Here is a 17,092-nt window from a genome sequence, read left to right on the forward strand (position 1 = left end):
GAAATTTTGATGTATTTATAGATTGCTTTTGGTAAGGTGGACACTTTTAATATGCCAGTCCTACTAATTCATGAGAATGGGATATCTCTCCAGCTTCTGATATGTTATTCAATTTCTATCTTCAAAGACTTTAAGGTACTGAGTTACTCCAAGGTATTTTTTTATTATTATTATTTTCTATTATTGTAAAGGGTGTTGTTTTCCTGATTTCTTTTTAGACCTATTTATTACCTGCATAAACAAAGGTTACTAATTTTTCTTTTAGTTAATTTTAGATCCAGGAACTTTTCTGAAGGTGTTTATCAGCTGTTTGAGCTCTTTGATGGAATTTTTTGAATTTCTATAATGTAATATAATACAATACTTCTTCCTTTCTAATATGTATTTGTTTGATCTCCTTTAGTTGTATCATTGCTCTAGCTAGAACTTCAAATACTTATTGAATAGATATGGAGAGAGCCTTGTCTTGTCTCTGATTTTCGTAGAATTGCTTTAAGTTTCTCTGCATTTAATTTAATGCTGCCTACCATCTTGTTGTATATTGCCTTTATTGTGTGTAGGTGCATGTCTTGTATTCCTGATACAGTGGATTCATAGAATATGTTTGGAAATGTTCCTTCTGTTTCTACTTTCTAGAATAATTTGAAGAATATTGATATTAGCTCTCCTTGAGAGCATCTTCAACAAATGGTGTTGGTCTAACAGGATGTCTACATGTAGAAAATGCAAATAGACCCATATCTCTCATCCTGCACAAAAGTCAAGTCCCAGTGGATCAAGTGTCTCAACATGAAATCAGATATACTCAATCTGATAGAAGAGAAAGTGGGGAATAGTCATAGGAGACCACTTCATGAACAGAACACCAATATCACCTATCAGAATGGCGAAAGTGACTTCACACACAGACTAGGATGTGAATCAGGGGGGACACTGCTCCATTGCTGTGGGAGAGCAAACTTGTACAACTGCTTTCGAACTGGAATTGGCATTCTCTCAGATGATTAGGAAGAGTTTTACCTCAAGACCCAGGTATACCACTCCTGGATATTTACCCAAAAGAGCCTCTACCATACCCAAGGACATGTGCTCCACTATGTTCATAGCAGCTCTATTCTTAATAACCAGAAACTAGAAACAACCTAGATGCCCCTCAGCTGAAGGATGGTAAAGAAAATGTGGTACATTTACACAAAGAATACTACTCAGCCATTAAAAAACAGGGACATCATGAAAAATTCAGGCAAATGGACGGATCTATAAAATATCATCCTGAATAAGGTGACCCAAATCCAAAATGACATGTACTCACTTATAAGTGGATATTAGTTGTAAAGTACAGGATAACTATGCATACTATCCATACACTCAGTGAAGCTAAAATTACAAGCAACACACATGAAGTATGTTTGAATATCACTGAGAAGGGGAAAATGACATTTAGGATAGCTGAAGGAAGGGAACAAGGTGGGACAGGCAGGTGTAGAGGAGAAAAGGAGAGATCAAGTGTGGAAAGAAAGAAACCATAAGGAACTGGGATTGGTGAAGCAGGACATCTCTGGGAAATGCTAGAATCTTCAACAAGGGAGATTCCCAGGAAGACAAGAGAATGGCCCACCAATGACTGTCCCTATATGAAAACCATGCCATGAAAGAGAGACAATGCCTGAAACTATTAATGATACTCTGCTATGTCTGCAAACAGGAATCTAGCATAACTGTCCTCTGAGAGCCTTTACCCAGCAGCTGATGGAAACTGATGCAGAGACCCACAGCCACACCTTAGGCAGACCTTGGGAAATCTTGTCAAAGAGGGGTAGGAAGGATTGGAGCAAGAGGAGTCAGTGATACCACAAGAAAATGCAAAAAATAAACTAACCTGGTTCTATAAGGGCTCACAGAGACAGAATCACCAACCAAAGAGCATGCTTGCAATGAACCTAGCATATATATATATATATTGATGTGCTAGTTGACATTCATGTTGACCCCTAACATCAGGAGCAGGGGTGTCTCTGACTCTGGTGCCTGCCTTTGGTTTCTTTTCCCCTAATTGGGATATTTTGTCTAGCATAAATAGGAGAAGGTTCACCTACTTCTACTGTAGTTTGATATGCCAAGGTGGCTTGATATCTATGGGAAGTCTCCCCTTCTCTGAGGAGAAAGGAAAGGGGGCATAGGAGGAAGTGAGGTTAGAGAGATAAACTAGGAGGAGAGGGCAGAGGGGGGATTTGTGATTGAGATGTAAAGTAAATACATAAATTTTAAAAACAAAGAAAAAAAAGGAAGGAAGGAAGGAAGGAAGGAAGGAAGGAAGGAAGGAAGGAAGGAAGGAAGAGAGGGAGGGAGGGAGGGAGGGAGGGAGGGAGGGAGGGAGGGAGGGAGGGAGGGAGGGAGGGAGGGAGGGAGGGAGGGAGGAAATGAGGGGAGGAGGGAGAAAAGAAGGAATCCATTCATGCCTACAAAGGCAAGCAGCTGCTATCTGAAACAAATAAAAGCAAACAAATCCAAAGCAAAGATAATATTCAGAGTAACTGAAAACATTCTTGAGTTCTGTTGATTGTATCCTGGGTCTTGTGTACTTTTTTGGCTAATATCCACTTATTTAATGAGTACATATCATGCATGTCCTTTTTAACAAGCTGAAGGGTCCAAGTGAGAATGACTCAATCTCATGTGGGAGGTAGAAGAAAGCAATTATGGGGGAGGGGTAAGGAATGACCTGGGTAGAAAAGGTAACAGGGATGGAAGAAGGGAACATGATCATGGAATTGGTGGAGGGGGGTTGGGGGGGTACAGGACTGAAGCTCTGAGGGCCCAAAGAAAGAATGGAAACAGGCAACCTCAGGAAGTGGGAGGTGGGTGGACCCTCTAGAATGTGTTAGAGTCCTGGGAGGTGAGAGACTCTCAGGATTCAAAGGGAGAGACCTTAGATGAAATTCCCTACAGTGGGGAGAGGAAACTTGTAGAGTCCACCTTCAGTAGAAAGACAGGGCATCAAGTGGAGGGATGGGGTTGCCATCCCACAGTCAAAAACTCTGATCCAGAATTGTTCCTGTCTGAAAGAACTGCAAGGACAAAAATGGAGACAAGACTGAGGGAAAGGAGGTCCAGTGACAGGCACAAATTGAGAGCCAGCTCAAGGGGAGTCCCCAAGACCTGACACTATTACTGATGACGTGTTTCCAAACAGGAGCCTAGCATGACTGCCCTTCGAAAGGCCCAACAAGCAGCTGAAAGTATCAAATACAGATATTTACACCCAACCAATGGACAGAAGTAGTAATCCCTGTGGGTTGATTTAGAGGAAACCTGGAGGGGGGCAACCCTACAGGAAAACCAGCAATCTCGAATAACCTGATCCCCCCATAACTTGAATACTAAGCCAACTACCAGGCATCATATACTAGCTGATAGGAGGCCCCTGATACACATACAGCAGAGGAATATCTGTTCTGGACTCAGTGAAAGAAGATGCACCTAACCTTAAGACACATGAGGCCCCAGAGAGTGGGGAGGCTTGGTGGGGTGGGGATGGGGTGGGGACATACTCTTGGAGACTGAGGGGGAGAGAAGGTATAGCATGAGAAAAAGTCAGAGGGCAGATCATGATGGGGATAAAGACTGGACTGTAAGGGAAAAAAAAGTTAAAAAAAAAAAGAGTAACTGAAGAAGTAAAGACAATTTGAAGATTTGTGTACTTTCACTGGGAATGTAAAATGGGTAGTCCAAATTAGATATACAAGAAAATTGAGAGCCCTGTCTTGACTAAACAGCTACACTACTACCACAGAATCATTATTCATAATAGCCTCAAGCAGAAGCAACCCAAATACACACTGGAGAGGACCATACAGAGGAAACACAATATGTTAACACTATTGAATGTTGAATGTTGAACACTATTCAAGTATAAAACCGGAAAAGCATGGAAGAAATTTCAGAACATAATTCAAGTGAAATACAAAACAAGAACAAAACTGTGAGTTTGATAGAAAGGACAGGAGAAAGGCTCATGTTCTCTCCTTTTCTTCTCTTTTTGGAGAAGATGAAGGATAAGCAATGTCCTTCTGTCTTCTGCCATGTAAACCTACTTGGTATAATTTCTCTCATACTTGGTATCTATTATGCTCAAAGTCATAACTCCAGGAAGCAGAGGCAATGTATACTCATTAGGACAGATAAAGGAAGCAGATAATTTGCTATGAAATTTATACATAGGTGTGGGTTTACAAACACAATTTGAGAAAATTTGATTTTTCTCATCATTCAAGAAGTTATCCTATTCCTCAAAGCAATGTCTTCAGATATCATCTACAGAGGGATAGTAGAATTCTTCAGCCCAAACATTTAAAACACAAAACAAAACAAAACAGATAAGCGCAGAGCTTGACATTTATTTTTAAAACTTTCTTTTTCTTTGGTTGAGGTTGAGGAATAATCATAAAATTCATAATAAACACCAAGATAAACACATGAAAGACCCTGCTTCAGCCAGTCAATGGCAATAGAAGAATCAAGCCTCTCTGGGACAACAGGATGACATTTGACTTGTCAGCACATTTCATATTAAAACATCCTATGGCGAAAGTTTTGTTTTAAACAGAAACAATGAGTAAATTAAAATAATAATGAACTCTAAGTAATTTCTATTTCAGAGAATAAAATCCCACAGCAGACATAATCACTTCCTTTGGATTCTAGGATATCTTCCTGCAAAGAAAACACTGGGTATAATAAATTCAAACTGCCTGGTGTCGGTAAGAAACAGAGTTGGGCTCAGAATGCAATGCCAGTCAATGTCCTTCATTACTCCACATTCACACCAGGATTAACACTGCCTCAGAAATGCCAGATAAAGGCATAGTTCACTCAAACACTGTCCTGGTAATGCCAAATATGAGATATTTTTCACATGAATGGGGAAAAATTCTAAAATATGTATGGAATCACAAGGCACTGATAAACCAAAGCAATTGTGATCAACAGAAAACAAAACTAAGTTATTACACTAGTTGACCTCAAAATATACTACAAAAAATGGCAACTAAATCTAATAAACAGACTCAGACCAGAAGAGAGAACCTAGAAACAAGTTAATGACTTCATGGTGAATCAAACTTCTATGAAGGTGGCAGAAAGACAACAGAGAAAGGACTGTCACTTCAAAACAGTGGTGGAAAGATTGAATATCTACAAACCAAAGAATGAATCAAACCCTTCTTTCCACATCTTACACAGAATGAATGAAAAATTGATTAACTAGTAATACTGTAAAACTGGTAGAGGAAACTCTGAGGAAAGGATGAGAGATATGGGTTTGGATAGTGTTTTGGAGGACCTGTCCCAAAACATAATAACAAAAGCAAAAAAAAGAAAAGACAGAAAGAAACATATTATCAAATCACAAATGTCTTGTACATCAGCAGAAATAGCTGAATTTTCCCCAGATGTAAAATAAATAAAAACAAAGCTCTATTTATAGTTGTAGGACTTCTCCTAAGTGTTTCTTTCTCCTGGTGGTAGGCTCCAGAAGACTGGCTGGTAACATTAATCAAATCCCAATGGAACTTTATTAAAGAAAAAAGTCATTCTGAGAGTTGTAAAAATGTAGAAGGAATTTACTGAGGGCCATCCTGACAGATGTCAAAACCAGAGAGGGGAGGGGGAGGGGGATATGAGGGGGATGTGAGGGGGAGGGGAAGGGGGAGGGGGAGTGTACAACTTGAACTCAAAATACAGGAATGACAAATGGGAGAATTTATAGCCAATGAGGAAATAGAGGAAGTCAGCTAGAAAGTTACTAAGAGAGGATTATGAAAGATAATGATTCTCAGCTTAGGATTCTTGCTGGAGACAGGCATAGGTCATCAGAGTGTAAGAATAGGTCAGAGAAATTTCCTTAGATATTGCAACTACAGTGATGTCAAAGGGAATATTGTCGAATCAAAATGTTTTGTACATCAGAAATATCTGGACTTTCAACAGATGTAAAACATAATAAAGTTCTAATAATAGAAATATAATAATATAACTATGAAATATAATAAAGCATTTTAAATGGACTCAGCATAATTCTTGATAAAATTAGACAGGGCAGGTCAAATACAATGCTGTTTTGATTTGTTTTTTTTTTTTTTTCTAAGTAGTGAGCTTGTTAAAGCCTAGCTCAGATATCAAGGGAAGAATCCTTCTTAGGCTGTAAAAATATTCTCCCTACTTTTTAATTTTGACTTCTTTCTCTCTAGGAAAATAGAAGCTGGCCACATTAAGGCAGTTTATTGTTACAAAATATCTGTTGCTTCTTATTTTAAAACAGTGAAAGTTTTATAGACTTCTTCTAGTGGGTGATTCCACATTCACCTGGTGGGGTTTAGGCTCAGCATGTATCCTACCTTTGATGTATCATCTCTGGTGCAGTGGAAGTTGTACTTAGAATCATTGGAACTGACCATGAACAGTTAGAGTAGATTGCAGGTGTCCTCATTTACTAAACATTTAGGTGTGCATAAGGACATCTTCGAGTTTCCTCAGGGGAAGTGTTTTGGGCAAAGAAAAGCAAGAACAGCTGGGCAGTGGTGACTCATGCCATTAATCCCAGCACTCAGGAGGCAGAGGCAGGTGGATTTCTGAGTTCGAGGCCAGCCTGGTCTACAAAGTGAGTTCCAGGACAGCCAGCGCATAAAGAGAAACCCTGTCTCAAAAAACCAAAAAGAAAAAAAGAAAACGAAAAAAAGAAAAGGAAGCACACATTTTGTGAGCACAAATGTTCTCTCTCATAGACTTGTCATGTAGATTATGGTAGCACTTCTGCTTTCATAAGGATATACTTAGCTCCACACTTATCAGGTTGCATTCATTAATTTATACAGGTTTTGTGTGGCAATTGTACCTCAGCTTTTCAAGCCGATTTTTAAGACATCTAGAAATATATTTCAATATATGGAAAAAATAAATCTCAGAAGTGTTCAGAGAGAAAAACATTACTTACATATATATTAATCATGTGATTAGCACTGGAATTTTCAACAGACATCCTAGAGTGAAGATGATAACCGAATGACATACTTCATAGACTTGAAATAAAATGATGTGGGTCTAGTATACAAATGGTATACCACCATTTCAATGTGATGGTTCAATAGCGAATAAGAGGACAATGTGTTTTATAGGTGTGAAAGTGCTCTTCTCATGGTATGATGCAGAATGCATATCAGTAATTGTCCAAGCACCATGTACAAGAGTAAGAATGAGCCCCTAGATAAGACATGGGTATTGGATAACATAGAGGGCCACCCAATATTAAAAAATTGTTATATTTTGAGGTTGGGCTTTGATAGAGGATTATTTCTATACATTGTGGAGACAGTAATAGGTAATCTCTACATTTTCAGTTCAGTTTTGTCATGACTATAAAACTATTTTTAAAACTCTATGAAAAAATTTAAGAAGTAAAGATTGTTGGTTTTGTGTTCAAGAGAAATATTTATGTATCTTTATTCCAAAAAAAAAAATCAATGAGGTTGGTGGATATTGACAAATGGTTGAGTAAACTTTCCTTCCAGTAAATATTCTCCATTTTGTCTGCTGGGCTCATGGCACTTCTTACTGAGGTCAGTGTTCACACTCACATTCTAGATAATTGGTATATAGTTGCTAAATTAAAAATTACTGATTTAATATACTCTACACATAAAATGTTTATTGATCTTTTCTTGCCATATTGTGTGCTACTCCTGGCTCAGGTACATGGGACAGTTGTGCAGGTGCAAGTGTGTCTCAAGCAGGATTTCATAGATGTTCACTCCTATACATCAGCTCTCCCATTATCACATTTATCATTATTATTTTAAAATTTAAACCAGTTTATTATGATGAATTCAAAAGTGCAAACATCACAGAAATAGATTAAGGAAGTCACCCAAACAGTTGTCCAGTCACCAACTACCTACCTCAGTGAACTGCTATGCAGTTAGAATGGCCATTCTGAAAGGATGGTTTCACTTGGAACTTTACACTTTTATGATCTGTTACATTCCCAAGAAAGCCTCTTCACAGATTTCAGAGCAACAAAAATACTACACATGTTAACATTTATATATAGACATATTTTATTATGTCTCCAAACTCACAGAATATACAAACCTAAGAGTGATACTGATATAAATTACAGACATTGTTCCACAATGACGCATCAATATAGATTGGACTTTTTAAACAAACCATTCCCTTTAGTGAGGGTGCTGATAGTGAGGAAGGCTGGGAAGATGTCAGTAGATTATGACATACTTCCAACTCTGTGAACCCCACAAAATGACAACCTGAATTGGATTCTCAGGTTCCATGAAGAAAAATAAAAGGAAAGAAAAGAAGAAAAAAAGAAAAGAAAAGTCACAGCATGGTGCTGCTTACTTATAATCCCAATACAGTAGAAGCAAAGGTAAAAAGACTCTCAGAAGTAATTGGCAGGCTAACAAATTTAGCCAAATTGCTAAGTTCCAGGTGTGTTGAGATGCCTGTCCCAAAACTAAACTGAAAATAAATTAAAGAAAATATCTACTAGCAACTGCTATTCTGTATGCATGCGTGTGCACACATGCATGCATATGTGTGCACACACACATACACAAATATACAAACAAACACGCAGACATTTGCACATACATACACAAAGACATATAAATAATGGATGTAGTTATTTTTTGTTTTAGTTCATCAAGGAAGATCTATGTGTAATAGTCAGGAAAGAGGATGGACGTAAGGCTCAGGTGGTAGAGGTTTTTCCTCATATATATAAGGTCTTCTTGAGTTTGATCCCTAGGACCACATATACCATCAGGCATTGCATACACCTGTAATCAAGGTTCTGGGAAGGTAGAAGCAGGAAGATCGGAAGTTCACAGTTATCCTCAGATACATAATAAATCAGAAGTAAACCTATGGCCTATGATCATGTATATAGGTGTATAGCGGTAGATAGACAGTTATGTCATCATCTGAAGAGACAAGGACATATATCTTTCTTTTTTTCCCAGTATTTTATTAAGCAAATTTTGTAATGTAGCTTTGCCATATATGTTCTATTGTAAATAGAAATGTTTCTAGTAACTCTGTAACTGTTCTAACAGGTTATCATCTTTGACTTACAAAATCTATAGCCTCTAAACCAAACACTTTAGTTTTTGTGGTCAGCCAGGGTGTACACAAGCTCATAGTTTAAGGTCAAAAACAAATTACCTGAGTCTGGAAGATGTTTTGAGCATCAAGTATTCCAAATAGGATTCTCAGGCAAAGAATATATAAAATGCTTCCAGAGACAGAGTATGAGGAAAGACCCCAAGATAGCAGACATCAAATATTCAAGACTTTGTCAGCAGTGACCCGCTGGAGCTCCCAAAAGCATCATCCTGAAAAGGCAGACATTTGATCTCAATATGGAAAACTGAATTTTGAATTTTTGAGTGAGAGTCGCCTATCTTTTATTTACATTATTCGAGAAGAATGAAGAGAAACTACAACTTGAAGAAAATTGTGGCAGCTGGTTTCTTTACTTGGATTTTTAAAAATTCCTTTGTAGTTAAATGCACAGATAATTTCCCTTAATGAATCATAGGTACTCAAATACAGATAAAAATTATCTACCTGCAGGATAAAAATCCCTTGATTCCCTGAGCATCAATGTTGAAAGTTTCAGTCTATCTATTGTGCTAATAAGACTCTGCTCTGTGATAACAGTTATTTCAGGGGGAAAAGTTGGTGTCATAGTGATGAAGAAGAAAAGGGCTTGGGGGAAGCTCAACATTTCTTTGCAGAAAAATGTCTTAGTAAATAACACAAAATACCAAAGTGCAACAGAGTCTCTGACTTTTGATAGGGTTCCCGATGCATTTAAAGTTCAAGTGCAAAGAGGGAACTTAGAAGTTTTTCTAGACTCCGAGTTCTCAAATGTCAATGATTTTGCACCCTGCCTCCCAGCATGGAGGCAAAGGCATCTTTTCTGTGTCTGTAGACATTTTGATTACACAAAAAGGATAGCTGGCTTCTATACGTAGAATGCAGAGTAATGATAAAAAATACTGCACAATCCAGGATGGTCCCTCAGAATGAAGTGTTAGCTAGCCCTTAACAGTGTCCATTTCATAACTTATGTTCTAGACTAATACCTCCACATAAGATATATAAATCTAAGCTCCAGCCAGCCAGGGCACATCCATGTCTCACAACTGGGAAGAAATGAGAAACTCCTTCCCTGTCTCAAAGGCACAGTACATTTGTCTCTGATTAACCAAACAATCAAACTGTAGGGAGGGGGTGGGTCCTTAAGAAATCCAAGAAACCACTGTGTCACACAACCAATCACTAATTTTATAGGGATACTAAACCTCATTGTGGAAACTAACAAAGAGATTCCACAAAAGAATAAGACTCAGGAAAGAGAAGTAGTTATGAGCTTCATAAACTACATTTCCCACAAGAAACAGAACACTAGAAGAAGGAGCCTTATCCTTGGATAAAAATAAAACTCATATGAGCCTTGGAGAAGTTGAATCACCCACTCTTTGGCACCTAAAATTTCACTTGGCCTAACAGCATCTGTAGTGTGTTTTTTTAAATGCTAGTCAGATTTCATTGTTCCCATGCTTAAAACTCACCAAGTGGCTTCTCATTGCATCCCCAGAAAAAGCTCTTACTTTTCTCAGTGCCTGGCAAGTACCTACTAGATCTGCCTATTCCAGACTCTTTAACTTGCTTTCCACTCATCTGTCTTTTGTCTCTGTCTCAGGACTTAAATGAATTCTTTCCTCTAAAAGAAATATGAATTCTCTAGGAAATGTCATGCTTTGTTCTTTCTTATCACTCATTTAGACCTTGATAAGTCCACAGTTTAGGGAAAAAAGAGTTAGGCCACCTAGAGTCATCCCTGGGAATGGAGAGATAGCTCAAGAGTTAAGAGTTCTTATTGTTCTCAGAGAACCTGGGCTCAGTTTTTTGTATGTATGTGGCTCCTCTGGGCTTCTTGAATGCCTGCACACATGTGGTGCACAGAAACTCTTGTAGGCACAAAAACACATACACACACAAATTAATAATTATAATAAATATAATCTTTAAAATAACTATATGATTCATTTATCACAGCCCTCAATTTCTTTCAGAGCACTGAGAAAATGGCTTATTTAGTAATGATTAATCTATTTTAGCATTTGCTAGAGTATAATTTCAAGGTGGGCAGAGTGCTTCCTTCTTGTTCAAAAACTCAAAGTATCTAGAGAAGCCTATCATGCTTGGCATAACTCAGAACCACCAAAGCCAACAGTTACCATGAAATGAATGGAAGATCCTTAATACAGGAGAATCAGATATTGGAAATGAGGCAAAGTGGCCTGAAGAAATTCTATTTCCAAAAGTAAAAATAATGAAAAATTAAGGGTTACATTTTCAGGATGCATGTTTAGTCAATTCTGAAATGACAGCTTGACACTAACATTATGTAGCTATGAATAACAATAATAATAATAATAACAAAGCATAAAGGGGTTGTAGAAATAAATAGCTTAATTGGTAAAGTGCTTGACTTGCTAGCAAGAGGACCTGAGTTTGATTCTCACAGTAGTGATATCATGCAATTGTAAGGCCCCCACAATAGAGGCAGAGGCAGGTGGACATTGGGGCTTGATAAGCCAACCAGATAATCTATTTTACAAATTTTATGACCATTAGAGACACCATTTAACAAAGTAAAATAAGAATGAATCTTGTGATACACCTGAGGTTGCCATACACATTCATGGCTGCACACATGTACACACACAGACCAACCTGAACACAAATCATACACACAAACATTCACACACACAGAGTCAATGATCCTGCTATATTCAGTGATTTGATGCTTAAATTTCTTGCTAATAATCTGAGTTAACACAAGTATTTCTGGAATGGGATTATTAGAATTCAATTGTTATTAAATGCAAGCATCCTATTTTAGACCATTTCACTAGAGTTCAATAATTATATAATTATTAGCTATTAAAGGCCTATGATCTGATGTCATTAAATTGCAAATCAATAACAACTGTAAATAAGAAAACAGTGAAATATTTGATTAATCTCAGTGGCATTGTGTGGGCATATTTAACATAAGCAGGGATACTATAAAACCGGGAGCATGGCCTGTCGCGGCAGGAGAGAACAGACAAATGACTTCCTGGAGCTTGTAGAAGGAAGAGAGAGGTTTCCGCACCAAGTCCTCTTCCCCCAGGGATTGCTGCCTGTAAATGCACAAAAGTCAGCCCTAAGGTTGTGTTGGTTGTCAATGGAAAGGGAGAGAAGAGACTAAACCTGAAAAATATTCCAACAAAAATAATAGCTAAAAGCTAGAGCTATCTCTATTTTGGCATGCACACGTGCGCGCGCGCACACACACACACACACTACATACAACATACTCAGGGACACACACCACACCACACTCACACAGAGAGAAACACAGACACACATACAGAAACACATACGCAAACCACATACCACACCATACAAACACACACTAACACACACACACACACACATACACACAAATATATGCACTAACCCACACCAACACAAACACGCACATGAATAGACACACATGTAATTCAGAAAAAGATGGATGTAAATATTTTGTACATGTTTAAGATATGTTATATCTAGTTCTTATCTGAGATTTCCAATTCATTAGTGCGTGCGTGCATATGTGTGTGTGTGTGTGTGTGTGTGTGTGTGTGTGTGTGTGTTGAGATTGCTCATCTTCCCTGCATCTCTCAAAATCTCCCTTTTCTCTTTTCCCCATCCCTTTCTATTTCTAGGACTTTTTTTCATTTCTTGCCTCTGACATTTTGAGTACAGTATGTTCTCAGATGGTTTCCATGGGGAGCTACTAAAGTGAAAGCCACACTCTCTTTCCAGAAGCACAGCTAACATGAGTTTCATGGCTTGGTGTGATTAAAATAATTAAACTTCATTTTCTTGAAAATAGTCATGGGACTGTAAGCATTTTGCACCAAGTTATAAACAACATAAGAGGAATAGCATTCTGGGCTTGTGCACCACATCTTGTGCTAAGTATAAGATTTAGCATATTCACAACGTTTAATAAAAGATTTACATCAAATGAACAACTACTATTTGTTTGTTTTCACAATATAGGCATATTTTTCAAGATGACATGTAGTTTGTTTGTCCAGAGGATTCTATTGTGTGACTTTATTGACTTAATTTGCACAGACATGAGATTGAATGAAGCAGGAGAGAAAGTGAAGAGAAATGGTAAATACAAAGATTGCATGAGATTGCTCTCTTTTTGCAGGTATACAACATAACAGTAAACAGATTTTAATAAACACAAACAATACACTTTATATGACACATGGTACAGAAGAACATATTTCAGTGTGCTGGTTTGAATAAGAATGGCCCTCAAAGACTCATGTGTCTGAATGCTTGGTTCATAGGGAATGGCACTGTTAAGATGTGTGGGCTTGTTGGAGTAGGTGTGGCCTTGTAGGAAGAAGTGAGATACAGTAGGGGGAGACTTTGAAGACATAAATGCTCAAGATATGCTTAGTGTTGTACACAGCTGTTTCTGCTGCTTGTGTATCAAGTTGTATATCCCTTAATTCCTTCTCCAACACCATGTCTGCCTGCATGGCTGCCATGGTTCTCATCATGACATTAATGGACTTAACCTCTGAAACTGTAAGCCAACACCAATTAAATGATTTCCTTTATAAGAGTTGATATGGTCATGGTGTCTCTTCACAGTAATAGAACAGTAATAGAAACCTAAGACAACCATTATTATTAGAATTATCAAGTGTTTGTATCATATTCTCAATAAGTATATTTATACATAATAACTTATTACAAGTCTGGTAATGTACTAGGTCTGAGGACACTGAAAATGCCAGAAACGCATAACTATCCTGCTCTGCTATAATATGATGATGTTACCAGGAGATAGGAATTTTCCATTTGCATTATGGCATTAGAGGGCTACTGTCAAATACGTGGACTCTCAATGCCAAATGCACATCTTATATCTATAGTATCTACAAAATCTCAAGGAAATAATCGTGGAAAGAGCAACTGTAGATGTGATGGAAATTAAAGTAAGTGTGTGCACAGGGTGACTTTCTATAGAATGTTTAAAAAGGCTCTTGAAACAGCAGGCGAACCCCTAAAGAAAAGTGAGCGTCATCTGCTCCAGTCTCTGGAGAAAAGTAAGAAGATAATGAAGGGCAGAGTACATGGTTTTCAGTTGCTCTGCAGTTTGCATGAGATGGACATATCCTGCAGTGGAGAATTTCCCTCTAATTGGTTACCTTGGTGACAGTGCTACACCTATTCAGAGAGAGGTGGAGGAGAATGTTTTCTCTAACTTTGCTCACAAGTGGAAAATCAGCTTTCTGGCTTATAAATAAATAAATAAATAAATAAATAAGAACTACCTTAAACACTCTTGAAAAATGAAATGTGCTTGATTAGCCCAGCACAGAATTTGACAGTAGTTAAAGTAAGTAGACTATATCAACATGTCAGCAAGAGCAATATACAAAATAAAGTCAGTGAGCCAATTCAATTTTAAAGGTGCATGGAGTGAGTCCACCCATATGAAACATAGTACACACAAGTGAAGGTTGATTTTCCATGTCAATGAACCTTTAATTTGAAGAAGCTTTATTTTCACGGGTCTTTATTTTTTTACGAGGTGTTTTATTCTGAACAATATGTATTTCAAAGTTAATCCTAAAGCCCTTAGTTTTCTGTTGGGGAGGAAAAGCTAGAGAGAAAACACTAAGGACGCATCTGTTTGGTTAGTGTAGGATATATCCATTTACTATTTTTATTAAGCAAAGAAAAATGAGCTCTTGAAATGATACACACGAGCCATCTCTTTGATTAGGTCAGGTTCTCCCTGCTTTAGTAGTTGTTGCTGATCACCACTTGTGCAAGTGACCCTAGACAGACATCATTCTTTCTCTTAATTTGTATAGTTTGGATGTAAACGCAACAACACTGTAACTAATAAGCCTTCTGGAATATAGCAAAATGAATGATTTTATGTGCCAAGAATTACAAATAGATTGATTCTGTCCATACCATACATAAAATATGTCTCAGTTTTAAATTTCATGTGCACATATTTATTTATATAGACATGTATGTATGTGTACAAGTGCAAGTGTGTAGATGTTGGGGGTAACTTTAATTGTCATCTTCAAGAAGTATATCCACTTCTTGTGGTAGGGTACCACATTGGGCCAGAGCTTACCAGTCACACTGGACTGCTTAATGAGCAAGCCCCAGTCATCTTCTCCCCTTTACTACCACAGTGCTGGGATTACAGATCCATATCAAATGTCCAACATTTTTGCACTGAATCTGGGAATTGAACTCAGGTTCTTATACTTACAAGACAAGCAATTTACAGGCTAAGCTATTGTCACAATTTTCATTTTTGCCTATGGTTTCCTTTGAGTAATTGTGTATTTTTTTTGTATTGTCAAAAATATTTATTAGATATTTTCTTTATTTACATTTCAAATGTTACCCCTTTCCTAGTTTCCTTTCTGACAATCCCCTATTCCCCCCACCCCCGTGCTCACCAACCCATCCACTCCTGCTTCCTGGCTCTGGCATTCCCCTATACTGGGGCATAGGACCTTCATAGGACCAAGGGCCTCTTATCCCATTAATGACTGGCTAGGCCATCCTCTGCTACATATGCAGCTAGAGCAATGAGTTCCACCATGTGTTTTCTTTGATTGGTGGTTTAGTCCCAGATAGCTCTGGGGGTACTGGTTAGTTCATATTCTTAATAAAGAGACCCCATGACATACAGACCAAGCCCATTTATACTGTTTCTGGAAACACTACACAAAGCACAAGTACAAACATATTGATGTGTGAGTTTTTAGTTAGAGAGAGAAAGATATAAAAGGGACTGGGGACCTTAGTGGAATCCATAATACTTCATTTGCTATTTTTAAAAAAGGTTTGACACACATATGGCAAAATGTTAATATCTGTTAAATTTTATTGATGGTACATAAATGTTTGGATTATTTTTGTAGTTTTCTAAATGCTTGAAATTTTATAAAATTTAAGAACTAATATACTAATAAGAAATATGAAATGCATATAAAGTTGACAAGACCAAGGGGTCTCTCTTCCCAATGATGGCCAACTAGGCCATCTTCTGCTACATATTTGAAATGTAAATGAAGAAAATACCTAATGAAAATATATTGTATAAGAGCAAAAAAATTTTAAAAAGTAAATATGAAATGCATTCACATTAAATTTTAAATTACAATTTATGATAAAATAGTCCCATTTTGCATGAGACATTTTTCCCCACCTCTTAATGTTTCTAGTTTAAAGCTTCCACAAAATAAGGCAGGTTAATACCTAAGTTCTAAAAGTATTTCTTATTTTTATATTTTTCTTGATTCTAAACATCCCATTTCTGTCTGTATTATTTATGTGTTGAAGCTAGGAAGCTAGGAAGCTGGAGCTACTGTGGGACGACTGTGGGATATAAGCAGCAAATTGTGGATAGTATTTCATAAGTGTATGTCACCAAAAGTAACATTTAGTAGTTTTAGTAGGTGACAAGGACTCTATGATAAAAGCATTGAACAGTGATTGGCTTGCTTCAGCAGCTGGTATATGAAAGCTCAAACAGTACAGAGAATATTAGTATAGATCCTATGCAAGAATGACGCATGAGATCATGAATTTCAATATTTAGAAAGTCCCATGGAGGTGATGATGGTGGAGATGCCAAGAAAACTAAGAAAACACCCAAAGTACCTGAGAGAAGAGAAATGGCTGATAATAATGCTTCTGGAAAGGCAGTATCCAAGCAAATGATGGGGGGCGGGGTCTGTGAGCTATGTCCTTAGCATTTCTGTTCAACATTTTTGTGGGAAATGATAAATTGATGGGTTGAGTTTTTATTCAAACATCCATGGTTAGCTCTAAGCCATAAAACCTTAAAAGTAATTGATCAGCATTGAAATAATGTTAAAATAATATAAATATTTTGAAA

At 37.4% G+C, this 17,092-nt stretch overlaps 1 non-coding gene across 1 annotated transcript; it reads left to right on the forward strand.

Annotated features, from left to right (window-relative positions):
* The first annotated feature begins 16,687 nt into the window (after nucleotides 1-16,687).
* On the forward strand, nucleotides 16,688-16,794 carry LOC147005151 (U6 spliceosomal RNA). Its single transcript, XR_015047040.1, has one exon. It is a non-coding gene; the product is annotated as a U6 spliceosomal RNA (small nuclear RNA).
* Nucleotides 16,795-17,092: the final 298 nt, after the last annotated feature.

The sequence above is a fragment of the Mus caroli genome, unplaced genomic scaffold (genome assembly GCF_978045245.1).
Source record: "Mus caroli unplaced genomic scaffold, Mus_caroli_1 scaffold_4, whole genome shotgun sequence".
Lineage (NCBI taxonomy): Eukaryota > Metazoa > Chordata > Mammalia > Rodentia > Muridae > Mus > Mus caroli.